Below are 14,603 nucleotides of genomic sequence, written 5' to 3'. Positions count from 1 at the left end.
ACCTGGAAGCACTCCAGGTGCTTGACCACCTGGTTCTAATTGCACCTCCGGGTGGGGCTGAAGATTCGAACAGCCGGGCTGCAGACTCCATGCAGCTCCCCCTAGCGGCCATCTGAGCCCCCAACCAGGCTGTGGAGGACTCCATCTCCCATGGAGCCATGTGCCAGGCTGGGGAATCATCGTTTGCCAGGGAGACTGCCACCAAGCGTCCCGGGGGAGGTATTGAACTGTCCATGGCTGCTCCCCCGGAACCGATGCCGCAGGGGCGTCCCTGCCGGGCATGGGACGCGGCTGTCCATTACATTATATCTATATATATAAAATCCCTATGTGTGTCCAGGTGTCCGTGTCTGGGTGTCTTCTGGTGAAGTGCGCCTGCGCGGGGCACGGTGCTATGCGCGATATTACTGTCAGAGAAAGTTAGAGGCGTTTTACGGAAATACAAACCAGTATTACTGCGAGAGGAAATTAAAGGTACACAATACAGTGACGCATATTACAGCCACATACAAACCAGTATTACTGCGAGAGGAAATTAAAGGTACACAATACAGTGACGCATATTACAGCCACATACAAGCCAGTATTACTGTCAGAGGAGATTAAAGGCATATTACCGACGCACACGCCTGTATTACCGCCAGAGAAAATTAAAGGTATATTACGGACGTACAGACGTATATTACGGACGTACAAGCCAGCGGACGTACAAGATGGTATCCTTCAATAAGGGCGTGGACAAAAAGGTGAACCTCAAAAGGACGACCTCAATTGGGCGCAGCGAATAAAGGTGCGCGTAAATAAAGATCTGCACCTGTTGCTCTTCACATATTCCAGAGCCATTTGAACTAAATTATCTACGCGCCCTTATTGAATAGAGCCGTACAAGACAGTATTACTGTCACAGAAAATTAAAGACACACAATACACAGCGGAAGCCCACGAAGAACGGTCAGCTCAGCAAGTAAACATCAACAAAAGAAAGGCTGAAAGAAAGAAAAATACGACCAACAAAAAGAATGAGGTCAAAGTCCCTTGCCATTTAATATAGACTGTTCCTACTAATGTTTATGCACGACTGTTCTAGCGCCCGTTATTGTAACGGGCTAAATGACTAGTAATATATATAAAATCCTAAGTGTAACAGTGCAACGATTTTGTGCAACAATTTTATGTCAATTTTTTTGTCATGCTTTAAATCGGGCTTATTTTAAAACCTACATATTTATGTTTGGTACCATTCTTTTCAGAATTTATTGAACTTTAATGTGATGTTAGATTTTGAGATTCTTATTCCGTTTTTAAATAATAAACAAAAAAATATCAAGAATTCACGTCCCGCGAGACGAGACTTTGTGTCGAGATTTAGACAAGATAAAAGACAAAGAGTAGGACAGCTGCTGTACAGGCTTTTAAATGTTTAAAGCGCCGCATGAGATGCAGATCACATGGCACGATAGCAGCAGCAGCAAGCCAGCAACTGATTGAGCAAAGAGGAGGTAAAAAAAAACTGTGTTTGTTTCCCATTGTATCACCGTTTAAGAGGGGGTTTCGGAAGATCGACCGCGTCTCCTTGGGGTGCGTTCAGCCCCCCTCTTCACAACAGCGCAGGCTGGTGTTGGCGAGTGAAGCGAGCAGGAGGGAAACCCCTAGTATATTTATAGGCCGCGAAGCAGTGAAATAGGAGAAACTTTAAAAAGCAATGAAGAAACAGGCATCACAACCTAGTGTTTGGGGGATACGCTTCAACATGTGGTGAGAAGTACAGTGACTCAAAAGGAAGGCTCCCTCCTCCTGATTTCACGCTTCCCCTCTGCCGCAAGTGAACTATGATACTTGAGAGAATGAGAGAAGTCACAAAATCAACCGGAATGTTCAAGCAAATTCTAGAGAAAAACCCAATCTAAATCCATTAAGCAGTTCTCTTGTGAAAAGCAGACAGACAGACAGACAGAAGTTGGTTTATTTATATGTATATAAATAAAGTATCTATCTATCTATCTATCTATCTATCTATCTATCTATCTATCTATCTATCTATCTATCTATCTATCTATCTATCTATCTATCTATCTATCTATCTATCAATTTTATTTACCAACCAGTTTTAAGGATTTGGGGGGCCTGAATATCACAGTATCACAGGAAGAACAGGAATCAGACCTGAACATGTCAGTTCTGTCAATTTAGCACCGTCAATCGAAGTCCATACCAATGACAGGATGAGAGTGTGCAGACACCCCACAGGCAAACACCAAACTGGAATTTTAGTCAAGTCCTCTGGAGCTGTCAGTCAGCTGTGCTAATTACTATGCCACCGAGCTACTCTTATTTCATGTTCCATCATGCAGTAATTACAGATATACAGTATGTGTCTTTGTCTTGTTTATTGAGTTCTTGTTGAATATTATAATTAAATAAATGCACAGTTTTTATTTTAAACAGTGTGTTTCAGCGGGAATCATGACCACAGAGTGCACTTCACGTACTGCAGAGTGTAATTTGCCTAGAAATACAGAAGTGCACATTTAGACTTCAGGCAAGTGTAATGACGCATTGAGCCAGTGATGGGATTTGAACCTCTCACCGTTTCTGATGTGTGGAAAGGCAGAGCATTTTGAAATTGAGAGAATGTGTTCCTTGCCTTTGTTTAGGAACATGAAATTTACAAAGGCCGCGAACAGACAAATTTCCATAGGAAGGCATAATGCGTCTGCTTACACCCCATGCAAGATACAGCCCAACCGTGGCTTAAAAAATATTTCTGGTTATGCTTTAATTATCCTTTAAATTATACAAGTTTGGCCTGGGCTGGCACAGTGGGTAGAGCTGCTGCCTCAAATATGAGCATCCTGGGTTAAAATGTGGAGCCCAGTTTAAGTCTGTGTGGAGTTTGCGTGTTCTTCTTCTCTCTGAGTAGGTTATTCCCAGGGTAACCTGGTTTTGCCCCCAACGACAGGCAGATTAGGTTAAAGAGTGATTCCAAATCTGTGGTGGGTTGGCACCCTGCCCGGGATTGGTTCCTGCCTTGTGCCCTGTGTTGGCTGGGATTGGCTCCAGCAGACCCCCGTGATCCTGTGTCCAGATTCAGCGGGTTGGAAAATGGATGGATGGATGGATGGAGTGATTCCAAATTAGTGAGGAGAACACACAAATTGTAATTTCATGAATAATTAAAGGATAACCGGAAATATTTGTCAGCACAAGCAGGGACTGTAATTTGCATGGTGTGTTCATGTGCGTGAATGGGCCCTGGAATGGCCTTGTGCCTGGTGCTGCTAGACTCTGAATTGGATGAGAATGCTGTGTTAAGTCTCAGTGACTGTGCTGACTGTGAAAGGCACTATAAAAAGATTCAGCATTGTCTCAGTTTGAAAAATCTGTTCAGAACTTGACAAGAAGTCATTCAGGTATTCCTAAAGCCTGTCGTTAACCTTTTTGTATTGAACTTGCTGTTTTATCTGACATGAAGAACCATTTTAGATGGGGCCATCTAGCTGTAAAGCTTTCTTCTTCTGGTGGTGGTTGAATGGATTGTTTTTCAGAGCATGCTGTCGTACTTACTATGCTCTCATCTTATTTTTGATCGAGGTGTTCTGTTATAATGTTTTCAACTAAAAAAAAAAAATGTAAAGAACACTACCGCAGAGGTTAACACATTAGCCACACAAAAGCACGTATGACGGAAATAGATAAAGAGGTTGGTTTAACACATATTGAATATTCTTTAGATTTGAGAAATATTACAAAATAATGTTATCATTTTTAATGACTTGTTTTGGACGTTGACAAGGATAGCATTCAAATTATTGTGCTTTAAATAGTCTCTTGAACTGGGCTTGATGCTGGCACCGAGCTCCATTACTAAAAATACTGTCTAATAGCTGTCACCGCCCCTTTGCCCATGCCACCATTTAGAATAGCGACTTCACCAGGACGTGCCTACTTACACAAAGCACTTAGTGATGTTTTTTTCTTCCTGTTGTTGTTGCTTATTTTTTTTAACATTCTTTATTTTTCATATTTTTAATATTAATATTCTTTATTTATATTTTTTTTTAATATTCTTTATACAGCTTTTTTTTTTGGTATAAATATGTTTTATCTAACTGCCTTACCTTAACCTTTCTTATTTCTATTTTTCTGTTTTATTTCATTCTGTCTGTTACCTGTTATTAGATGCAACTGAGAAGGCAAATTTCATGTTTTCCTGTGTAAACATGACTAAATAAAGAAACCTAACCTAAACCTAACCTAACCTAAGCTTTAGCTGTATGTAGAGATTTAAGAACTCACTCAGTCATTTTTAACTATTATTTTTATTATTGTGCCAGGACTTTAATATTTTTGGGCAATGTCTGTTGGCTCCCAGACGGTGAGCCCTGTGGATCTGCTCTATCTCGGCTTCTTACCACTTACAGTAATTGCCCTTCACATGCATTCTCACCCCGGGTATCATCCACTCTGTGAAATCACAACTGGCACTGATGATATAAGAGCTGTACAATGAATTTAGCGGCGCTAAGTGCTTTAGTTAAAAAATATGAGCACAGCTGCTGCCTGCTGGACTTGTTCTTGCGTCAGTCTGCGGAGATAAATCTTGGGCTTTTTTTCGGTTGTTCAACACATTATGCAAAGGTGCAGCTTAAAATAAGATTGGTGCAGGTTCACGTGTCGTCAGTGGCTTTTACAGAAAGGGTTTATGTTATTACAATTTTATCGACATTATTTGTGAACACACTGATTAGTTCTTTCTTTCTTTTTTTTCTTATAATTCCAGGAATGTCACATGAACTCCTGGCCTGCTTTTAATTGGTGCAGATTTTTCATAACATCCATTTGTTTGTGTGGGTTTTCCTAAGTACCCTGGTTGCCTCCCACCCGGGGGCACAACAAGCTGTTTTGAAGTGAGTATGCAGGAGGTTTTTTTTTTTGGCCCTGTAGCAATATGCCTCAGTCAGCATGGCACTTAACAGCTTTCACCTCCCTTGTAGACAGAGCACTATATTTTAATCTGCCGTGATTGTCAAGGGGAAGATGGTTGGGAGTTTCTTTTCAGTACAGAGTGCTGTACCTGAATCTGTCATGATGGTGGGGCTGGAGTCTTCTTGAAGACAGAGTTCTGTACTTTCGCCCACTGTGAACAGCTGAGATCATTACATACAATAAATAAGTGAGGCTGTTTATGGGACTCCACACCACTATCCAGGCCTTTAATGACCTCTTAGGTGCAGCCATTAGCATTGTGTTTGTCTGCAGAGAGAGCGTTTACCTCGTCGAGAGGTTTACTTACCTTGGCAATGAAATTCATGTCTCTGGTGACTCTTCCTATGAAGTTAGTAGATGGATTGTGAGAGCACGGCAGGCCATGAGGTCGCAGGAAAGTTATGTTGGGCTCCTGATATCTTTGCAAAAGGTTGAAGGTTTAAGTCTTTAGAGTCCTGGTGCTTCCTATCTTGCTATATTGTTTTGAGACATGGATGCTATCCAGTGACCTGAGGTGAAGACTGGATTTCTTTGGTACTGTGTCTCTTCAGAGAATCCTTTGGTTTGACTTTGTGTTGCTCATGGAGTCCCGGATGAGGCACATTACCTGCGTTGTGAGGGAGCATCAGTTACAGCAGTACGGCCGAGGGTGATCTAACTCATTGCTGAGGACTCGAGTGGCTGGACCAGGCCAATGGGATGCCCACGTAATACCTGGCTTTGGCAGATAGAGGGTCATTTCCGGAGGGTGGGACTGTACTGCGTGTCTGCCTGGGGGGTTGGCAACTGGGATCCCGAGTTGTTTCGTCGTACGGTGGGTGCAGCAACATGCTGTACTAGTGCATGCTCCCCAACCTGACCTGACCTGACACCACTATGAGCTTCTATGCAATGCACCCTTTTCATCATCGCTATTCAACCGCTGCTCCCATCTCTCAAAGACATGCATGTTGTTTGAACTGGCTCAGTGTCATGTACTGTAATGTATTGGGGTGAAAGCATTTCATTGAGGGTCAGTTCTCACTTTAGCCCCAATGCTGATGACTTACGTTTCATCTCTGTGAATCGCTACAAACAAACAAGTGAGTTCATAAAATGGGTGATGGAAGACTGGAAGGATTCATTGACTGTCATCCCATGCAAGGCTGGTTTCTTCTTTTGTGCTCAAACTCTAGCTTCCATGAATCTGAAACAGTAAAATGGAGGAAGGGGTAATTTATGAGTCTCTTTAGACAAACATGTCTGCTAAACCAAAAGACAATATCAAACAGACAAGGTAGTCGTGCCCATCAAGGACGGGCTGCAGGCGACTTTTATCAGTGTTGCAGGGTAAAAGTCATTAAGTGCAAAATTATTTGTACCATGATTAAATTTAGTAATAAAATGTTTTTTGTTATTTGTGCCACACGAAGAATCGGGATTCGAACCCAGGCGGACAGTAGGTGGAGTTAGGTCCTAACTTTGTTCCGGCATCCGGGATCGAACCACCGACTAAGGGTAGTGTGCACTCTACCACCTGAGCTGTATGGATCTTAGTTCCAAGGCAATAATAAACATAATGAAAGATGTTTCTAGTTTAAGTCATGTATGAAAGTGTTACATGACATAAAAGGAACAACTTATCTTTATCAAAATAAAATGATGAATCATTAACACAATCAATGCATACTTAACGAATACGTAAACTATGTTTATTCAAGTATTTAAGTGGATATCCCTGGGTACACTACATTATTGATGTAAAGACCATCTTGATCCTCGTGGCAATCTTTTCAAACTAAGAGCTTGATCTTCTTTCTTGAAGTTGCTCGAGATAAGGCAACATACAGTGTTTCTTCGAAGTTGAGCTTGAATTTCAGACGCGATTGCTCGACTTTGTCGAGTTGGAATGCGATCTTGTTGACGACTTGAATTTGCATCTTCCTCGTTTTAATGAAGTCTATTTTCTCGTAGTCTTTGTCGCTCTTGCTCTCTTCTTTCAACAATTTCACGTTCAGTTGCATTTAAACGATTCTCTCGTTGTCGTAAACGTTCTTGTTCTCTTCTCTCAACAATTTCAAGTTGAGTAGCGTTTGACCGACTTTCTTGTTGTCGTTGCCGTTCATGTTCACGTCTTTCAGCAACTTCAATTTCAGTGGCAGTAGAACGTTTTTGCTGCAATCGCAGACGCTCAATTTCGTGAACCAATTGTGTTTGTATTTCCGTGTGGTTGCTTCTGTAAGCTGCAACTCGTTGGCGTTCATTTTGTCTCTGCTGCGAGATTTGAACACAAATAACAAAAAACATTTTATTACTAAATGTAATCATGGTACAAATAATTTTGCACTTAATGACTTTTACCCTGCAACACTGATAAAAGTCGCCTGCAGCCCGTCCTTGACGGGCACGACTACCTTGTCGTACTGCACGTCGCTGTTTATTCCACAGTTTTTGTTCTTCAGTAAAAATTCTTTTTGGTTTCTTCGTTTTTGGCAATTCTTGAGGTGTAGTTTGAGCACTTGAAATATCCAAAATCTTATTTCTTTTTTCATTTTGGTCTTCTTCAGTCGAGTGACTTCCTTCAGCTTTTCTTTTAATCCGATTGGTCACTCGCTTCCCAGTGCTTCGTTCAGCCAATCAAAACACTGATGTAAACGTACCAACCAACCAACCAACCAACAGACAGACATGCTGAAATATATATATAGATTCTATTTTACTCAAGACCGTTGACTAGTGATGAGCAAAACAATTTGCTTAAAATTGAATTCACAGTGAAACTCACAAAAATTTGTGAAATAAATGACATCTCACTTTCTGCAAAACGTGTGCCATTGACACAAGAAGAAATCTCTTACTTCTAGTCTGGGAGCATTTTCATGCATTGATTCTGAATAAATTGTAATTCAAAAAAGAATAAGAGACCGATGGTAAAGGGTAAAGACCAGCCAGTACCCCGTTTAATCCGGTCAAACTGTATAAAAATAAAAAGTCCAAATAGCAGGCAATAATTGGGGATGTTGCTCATTGATGCCTTTCTGGTTAGGTTTTGTTTTTTGGGGATTTCTTGGTAATCCATGCCCTCTGGAATCTGGTTTGCGAATATAAGTTCTGTTCTTTGGTAGAATAGGTAAGAACTATGTGGCCGAACTGGATAGTAACATCAGTGCGGCTTTGTCATTCAGGCTGTGAGCAAAAAACAAGAGCCTGTTAGCGACCACTCACCTGGTTTGTGAGTCCTTACCAAAAAATATACGGCTGGATGCTCCCGATTTGCGCATGTGGGACAACATCTACCTGTCATTTAGTATTTAAGTGTAGGTCTCTAATCAGGAAAAAAAAAACAGTAGACTCATTTCCTGTCTCGTGTAGATGTTTCATTGACTTATCAGGAATGAGATGTGTTTGTACTGGTAAGAGGGTGTCCATGTTTCTAATGATAATGAAAATCTTGCAATCACAATCCTAAAGATGCATCAGAGACAGAAATGACACTGCATGTGATTCCGGCAGTTGTTAGTTAACGGTTGGGAGGCTGAGGATGCCAGTGACTTTCCATGCAGTGAGATTTTTCCAGTAGAGAAAATACAGTAATTTGCATGTTGGTGTGTTTTGGTGTGTCTTTGTGTGGAAAATATGCAGCATGTCACATTTTTAGAAAACACATAGCACCTCCACATTGATAGGCATAACATTTTGGAGAGGCCACCTCCATTGGAAATTCTGAATCCCTCAATGTGTTTAAGAAGCAGCATTTGAAGCCTCTCTTGTTTGGCAAATTTCTGTCTAACTGACTAGGTTTTGTAACCTGGGAATTGTAATGAGCTTGCATTTTGTTCTGAACTCTTCAGTTGTGATGACCAACTTGGTAATACTTGTTCCCCAAATAGTCCCCCAGACTGATGTTACTCGATTACATAGACCTCTTTTGTAGTTCACTTTAGACAAACATATCTGCTAAGTGTTTAAATGGACATGGACATAGAATTGATTTTACAAGTATGCAGGTAATTACCATTGTGTGACAACAAAAAAAAATGCAGGTAAACACGGAAGTGCAAATGAGTTTTTCGGAAGAAGTATTTCTTGTTTTCTACCCCAAAATAACCTTTAAACCCACCAGGAACTCATTTTATAGAGTTTCACAATATTGTCACTAAAACATATTTTACTGACAATATTTATGCAGTTAAAACTTCCCTGTTTTGTTCATTACTACTGTTAACCCATACAAACATTTTTATATTCTGACTGTTTTTCTGCTAAAGGTCCATCCACCCATCCATCCATCCATCAGTTTTCCATGCCCCCTTTTTTCAGAGCACATATCCCTTACAAATACTGTGCACCTCAGGAACCTTCGCTGGGTGGTTGCCAGTCACCTAAAGTGTTTCTTATTTGTTTAATGGATTTTCTTTCTAAACTTTCATCATTATATATTGTGAAGCAGAAAATGGTTCAATGTGTTGTAAGAAAACACAATACGAGCATAAAGGTTTGTGGTTTTCCGGCCCCATATACTGTACAGTTTCAAAAAAATGGGTCATTGAAATTGCTCTTAAGCGTTACAACAGACAGCATGAAAATGGTGGAAGGGAACAATTTATGGAGTGGGACCGGAAACAGGCAGATGGAATGCTGGGAAGGAACCGAGGTAGTGCATGGGAGTCATGACGTCATCAGAAGTGGACCAGAGGAAGGGATGGAATGCGGAAGTGGTAGCGCGTGGTTAGGGAGTCCGGGTGAATTCAAGGCAGCGTTGTTTCTGTCTTTCTGTGGAGATAAAGAAAGAGAGGTTAGTACCCCGCACGATTTACTACGCTGCTCGTCAGGTCTTTACGTGGCTCCCTATGCGCGCGTGCGTGACAGTGTCAAAACTCTTGAACTTGCGTAATATTTTCAACATTTTTGTAAAATAAATAACACCTACTATGGACTGAATGGGCATCTTTATTGTGTCTACAAGAAATAGAAGCAGAAATTAATTTAGAAAATGTTTGCAGTGGAGCCCTTCTTTCTCTGTGCTAGAATGCAATTTAATTTATCTTTTTGTAATTACTTAATAAATTAATTTATAGTGTCCTCCCATCTGTCTAACCTTAGCCAACAGATGCTGAGCAACCAAACTACACAGGAAGAATTCCCATCTGCCCAACCCCGCTTGCATATTCCCTTCACTTCCACATCTGCTGTTTCACCAGAGTCTACAGCTCCTTTGTCCTCTTGCACTCCTGCTGGTCATTTACATTAGCATTTATACTAATTTCTTTTTTCGTCCTTGTATTTTCCTTGCAGTACATTTTTGCCCTGTGAGACCCTACAGGCTCAGCTGGGTTTTGCATACAACAGAACACAATGTGTTATACTGTATGTAACTTCATGTTTTATTTCTGTGAAACTCAAAAGTGATGCATTACATTTTTTTCAGTGATTGAATTTTTATCAGTTTCTTCATGATTTAGTCAGTTAATTTTGTGTAGTGGGCAGTATGGCTAAATGTTTAAGCTTGGATAATGAAATATAAGCTTGCCACTTTGTCCCCCCACTCTGCAGTCTCATTGAAAAAGTCACACAGTCTCCTCGTGCTATAACTGTATGATAATTTGAAAGGTGATTTGGATAACAGGTTTACCTTGTATGATATAAGACAGACACATGTTGAAGGGTTGGGATACCAGCCTGAAAAAACTAGTTATTGCAAAAAACCAAAGCAAAGGTAAGTAACACAGTTTCATTTAAGTTGACAGTCAAGTGATCTCTGTCTTAAAGTCGGTCCTGGAACTACAATGTGACCAGACCAGATGCAGGTTCCGAAATGAATTCCAACTTCTGGGTTCACTGATGCTTATATGTGTCCCATGGTAGAAAGGGAGAGACTTACTGACTGAATGTGGAAGGGACATCAGTGCTCTTCCTGTCAGGAATCATCTGTTCTGTGGGCAAAAGAGAAGTGAAGGTCAGTGAAAGTGCTCCCACTCTCTGGGGAATAGTATCACATGTATGTTTAAAGCCCTTCAAGATGCACCAGAAGTACTTGTGTCTGACAAATTACTGTACATACTGTACTTAAATTTAAAGTGGATATACAGACTTTATCTTACGAAGCAACATTTCAATCTGTCTTGCACATACATTGCGCAGTCCCATAGCTCCAGTGGCTCATCTGAGCAATTTGACTTGGGGATCACACTCCTCAGCCTCCCTGGAAAAGTCTATTCAGGGGTCCTGGAGAGGAGTGTCCGTCGGATAGTCGAGCCTCAGATTCAGGAGGAACGGTGTGGTTTTCGTCCTGGTCGCGGAACAGTGGACCAGCTCTATACCCTTAGCAGGGTCCTGGAGGGTGCATGGGAGTTTGCCCAACCAGTCTACATGTGTTTTGTGGACTTGGAAAAGGCATTCGACCGTGTCCCTCGGGGAATCCTGTGGGGGATACTCCGAGAGTATGGGGTACCGGCCCCCCTGATAAGGGCCGTTAGGTCCCTGTACGATTGGTGCCAGAGCTTGGTCCGCATTGCCGGCAGTAAGTCGAACCCGTTTCCAGTGAGAGTTGGACTCCGCCAGGGCTGCCCTTTGTCACCGATTCTGTTCATAACTTTTATGGACAGAATTTCTAGGCGCAGCCAGGGCGTTGACGGGGTCCGGCTTGGTGGGCTCAGGATTGGGTCACTGCTTTTTGCAGATGATGTTGTCCTGTTTGCTTCATCAGGCCGTGATCTTCAGCTCTCTCTGGATCAGTTTGCAGCCGAATGTGAAGCGGCTGGGATGAGAATCGGCACCTCCAAATCCGAGACCATGGTCCTCAGCCGGAAAAGGGTGGAGTGCCCTCTCAGGGTTGGTAGCGAGATCCTGCCCCAAGTGGAGGAGTTCATGTATCTCGAGGTCTTGTTCACGAGTGAGGGAAGAATGGAGCGTGAGATCGACAGGCGGATCGGTGCAGCATCCGCAGTAATGCGGGCGCTGCATCGGTCTGTCGTGGTGAAAAAGGAGCTGAGCCGTAAGGCGAAGCTCTCAATTTACCAGTCGATCTATGTTCCTACCCTTACCTATGGTCATGAACTATGGGTAGTGACCGAAAGAACGAGATCGCAAATACAAGCGGCTGAAATGAGTTTCCTCCGCAGGGTGTCTGGGCTCTCCCTTAAAGATAGGGTGAGAAGCTCAGTCATCCGGGAGGGGTTCAGAGTAGAGCCGCTGCTCCTCCGCATCGAGAGGAGTCAGATGAGGTGGCTCGGGCATCTGATCAGGATGCCTCCTGGACGCCTCCCTGGTGAGGTGTTCCGGGCACGTCTAATCGGGAGGAGGCCCAGGGGAAGACCCAGGACACGCTGGAGGGACTATGTCTCTCGACTGGCCTGGGAACGCCTTGGGATTCTCCCGGAAGAGCTAGAAGAAGTGGCTGGGGAGAGGGAAGTCTGGGCATCTCTGCTCAAGCTGCTGCCCCCGCGACCCGACCTCGGATAAGCGGGAGACAATGGATGGATGGATGGAGACACACATAAAAATGAATAAGAAAAGTAATAGCCAGTCACAAGTCACAAATCAATATATGCCGTTATTATTATAGCACAAGAAATGTATGTGTTGGCCCTTGTTATCTCAATTACACAGGAGTTGGTTGAACCTGTCTCTGTGGATTTTTAAAGCTTTGTCTTTAGCCTAGTTATCTCACTACTTGTTCAGCTTTGTACTATCTATCTATCTATCTATCTATCTATCTATCTATCTATCTATCTATCTATCTATCTATCTATCTATCTATCTATCTATCTATCTATCTATCTATCTATCTATCTATCTATCTATCTATCTATCTATCTATAATTATGGATACATATCATAATCAGAATAATATGAATCCAGCTTCCATATGTCAATTTGTTGTCTGCACTCTCTGTGTCTGTGGTTGGTTTTCCTCTGGGTACTCTCTTTATCGTCCCTCACATACTTGAATTTCTCTTACTGCTTTTTAAAATTGCTCAACACAAAGTATCACACAGGTTTATGAGAGACAAAAGCTCACAATAATGTGCACACAGTATTATAGTGGAGGATGTCCAGGACATATTCACAGTGCATGTACCTTCACCCTGTAAGCTCATTGGTTTTGTTTCATTGCTGGTGGGACGCCTGCACCCATTGCTTCAACAGGGTCTCCAGTTCTTCCATACCCTTTAATCGTTGATCATGTGTCATTTCCTCACGGTGCTTGCTGCTTCACAGGATAGCCCAAACCCTGAATCGTCATTCGAGTGTCTAAGCTTTCAGGGAAACACATTTACAAGATTATTAAGATTTATAAAGGTAAATTACTCAATTTATACTTTAAATTTATGCACTGAGTTAAAAGCTTATTTTTTAGCTCAAATTTGTTCAACCACAGTACTGTATGTAGTTCAATTTGTGGTTCAAAAATAAGAAATTTGACTTCTTCATCTTGAAATATGATATTATTTTTGTAAGGGGTGCGATCACAAATCAAGGGTTTCTAGGGGTGTGGACCACTGATTTAAGAGGAGATGAAGAGCTGCGGTGAGCTGGGTAGTGAGTGAATCAAAAATATACAAAGACAGTAAAGACTAATGGGAGAGGTGAACTGACAGCAGGACTCTTGACCAATAAATGGGGGGAAGAGTTGGGTCTTCAATCAGACAGTCCCATGTGAACACGTTTTATCTGCGTACACTGCTCTGATTTTCTGGAATTTTTCATTTAACAATATTTTTGGAAAAAATGCCTGCATTTTGCCCATTGTGAGCATACAACTAAATGATTTGAAGTGTGGATTATGTGACACGAGTATCATGGACTTTTGATAGTGTTTGCAGTGGTTCAGCATTGCTCTTCACAGATTCCTATTGTACCAAAAAGTTTGTTATGTCTGTTTTCCATGAGAACACCAGATTGCAAAATTCTCTGTACCATCACTACAAACCAAATGGGGTGAGTAACAAATTAAAAAATATATCTTTATGGGCAGAGCATTCCTTGAAGACGTTTGGCACCCACGGGCAAGATGAAAGGTAAGTCCAACTTGAAGACTGGTAGGAAGAGAAATTTGAATACTTGGATTGAACTTGAGGAAGATGTAAAAATCGAGGAGAGGAAACATTAGCATAGCCACAAAACGTTTGCATGAAGTCTTCCGATGACATTATAGGCAACAGAGACAATTCAGCAGCTCAGTCGCCGGTACGTCGGCCTCAGGGATTTTTTGGAGTGTGATTTAGTCTGCGTATGATGAGTGTTTGGATGGTGAAAGGTTGTTGTAAAATGTGTTGTCCCTCCATGTAGATGGGTCACTTGAGAGAATTCCTGAGACTGGAATGGATTTATTTCAAGAACATAGAGCAGCATTTCCCATATAGAACACTTCACAAAGCGTAATATACTTTTGGAACAGTTATATTAGTAGTAAAAAATATAAATTATCATTATAAAAGTCTTAATTTAAGCAAAATCAGCACAATAATATACATATAGAAATTATAAGAAAATTACAGTTGTACTTACGTTGTAATACCTAATGTAACAAGCAACAAATGATATTTTCGAAATGAAACAAAAGCAAATTTATAATGCGATTTGTGTTTCTGGGCCTTACAATCACAAATTCTTTTAAAATAAGATGCACCAGTTAT

At 41.6% G+C, this 14,603-nt stretch overlaps 1 protein-coding gene across 3 annotated transcripts in view; it reads left to right on the top strand.

Annotated features, from left to right (window-relative positions):
• Nucleotides 1-14,603, top strand: part of pcbp4 (poly(rC) binding protein 4) — a 177,573-nt gene that overhangs the window by 16,763 nt on the left and 146,207 nt on the right. For 2 of the 3 annotated variants that reach the window (XM_028824720.2, XM_028824722.2), the window contains exon 2: nt 4,781-4,907. The exons of the other annotated variant lie outside the window; for it this stretch is intronic. The gene's annotated coding sequence lies outside the window, so the exon portion shown is untranslated. The remainder of the gene's footprint in view (nt 1-4,780; nt 4,908-14,603) is intronic. 3 annotated transcript variants of the gene reach the window in all.

Source organism: Erpetoichthys calabaricus, chromosome 18 (assembly GCF_900747795.2).
Source record: "Erpetoichthys calabaricus chromosome 18, fErpCal1.3, whole genome shotgun sequence".
NCBI classification, from domain to species: Eukaryota; Metazoa; Chordata; class Cladistia; order Polypteriformes; family Polypteridae; genus Erpetoichthys; species Erpetoichthys calabaricus.
This window is presented reverse-complemented; position numbering and strand designations above follow the sequence as displayed.